The following is a 1,519-nucleotide window of genomic DNA, read 5'->3' as shown; positions in this document are numbered from 1 at the left end:
TGAAGGTCTGGTACCTCAGGGGTTAAAGGGTGTGTGTTTCAGTGTGTTTGTATTTGTTACTGCTCTGCCGTGTGTGTGTGTGTGTGTATGTGCCTGTCTTTGTGCATCGTGGGGCAGAGAACATGTGTGGGTGTTTTCTAGGCCCCAGGAACAGTGTTGGGCCTTAAATGCTGTGTTTAACACAATCAATATCTACCCTGTGTGTGTGTGTGTGTGTGTGTGTGTGTGTGTGCCTCAGATGATGGAGTTGTGATCAGGCAGGGTGAGTATGCGTGAGCGTGTGTGTGGGCTGCAGGGCCTCTGATCGTCTCCTGGCAGCAGCTCAGCTGAAGTGCTCTCTGGGCACACACACACACACACACACACACACACACACACACACACACTAAACTCTTTAATGGAGCTGACACACACTTTCCTTTCTAGTCCTGACGGTGGACCGGGCTGCGGTGCTTGGATGTTGTGAACATGCCTGTGTGTGTGTGCACATGTCATCTGTAATTGTTCCTTCATATTTGCCCCCCCCCCTCCCGCACCCCCCCCATTTGTGTTTGATGTGGTCTTTGGAGAACCGCGTTTAAAGACATTCTTGTGCAGCTTTGAAGTCACTCTGTTTCCCAGCATCCTCTGCTGCGTTCTTCTTTTATCTCCTGACCGTGTGCAGCAGCGAGGGACGCCGTCCAACCTGGAACTGATCCCTGACTGTTGGAGCTGTGAACCTGAGGAGTGCACAGACCAGGGGCTATTGTGTTTTGTGTGACATGGTTATACCCCCCCCCCACCCCCCACCAAAACACTGCGGTTGCTTTGGGCGAAGAGCTCCTCTTTAAACAAATGCCTCCACGGCAGAGTTTTGATGTTGTTCCAGATCTTTGTCAAACGCCGTGGGAGAAGAAGCGGCACTCAGTCACCTCTGGTATTCTTAGAAAAACACACCAGGTGTCATTACGGCCTCTCGCTCTGCGAAAACACAATAACTTCAAAGTCTCCAGCTGCTCACACACACACACACACACACACACACACTGATGTGCGTCTCGTAGAGCCGCTACATTCCTCGGCTCATTATCCTGAACTAAACTGTTACAAATCTGTGTGAGTCTCATTTGGTGTCCCCACAAGTATAGCTGCACCAGAAACCACACACACAGTGTCACACACCAGTGGAGATCAAGACACCAGTGATAAAGTTTCCCTTTGAACTGCAGAAACGAGCGTTCCACTGATGCTAACACGTCCACTTCAGATGCTGGTGTTGTTGTCACCTGGTACAGTGTTGACGTCACCTGGTACAGTGTTGTTATCACCTGGTACAGTGTTGACATCAGCTGGTACAGTGTTGACGTCACCTGGTACAGTGTTGTTGTCACCTGGTACAGTGTTGATGTCACCTGGTACAGTGTTGACGTCAGCTGGTCCAGTTCCTCCCATGGTCCACTATCGTGCAGATGAAGATCATTCTGGACTAACTTGGTCCATCCAGGTGAGGGTGAACCAACCCAGATGAATGAGCCCCCCC

The 1,519-nt window shown here is 50.7% G+C and overlaps 1 protein-coding gene across 1 annotated transcript in view; it reads right to left on the bottom strand.

The window, feature by feature from the left end:
- Positions 1-1,519, bottom strand: part of LOC103393730 (uncharacterized protein DDB_G0271670-like) — an 8,577-nt gene that overhangs the window by 1,550 nt on the left and 5,508 nt on the right. The gene's annotated exons all lie outside the window — the stretch shown is intronic.

Source organism: Cynoglossus semilaevis, chromosome 17, assembly GCF_000523025.1.
Source record: "Cynoglossus semilaevis isolate Cse_v1.0 chromosome 17, Cse_v1.0, whole genome shotgun sequence".
Classification (NCBI taxonomy): domain Eukaryota; kingdom Metazoa; phylum Chordata; class Actinopteri; order Pleuronectiformes; family Cynoglossidae; genus Cynoglossus; species Cynoglossus semilaevis.
This window is presented reverse-complemented; position numbering and strand designations above follow the sequence as displayed.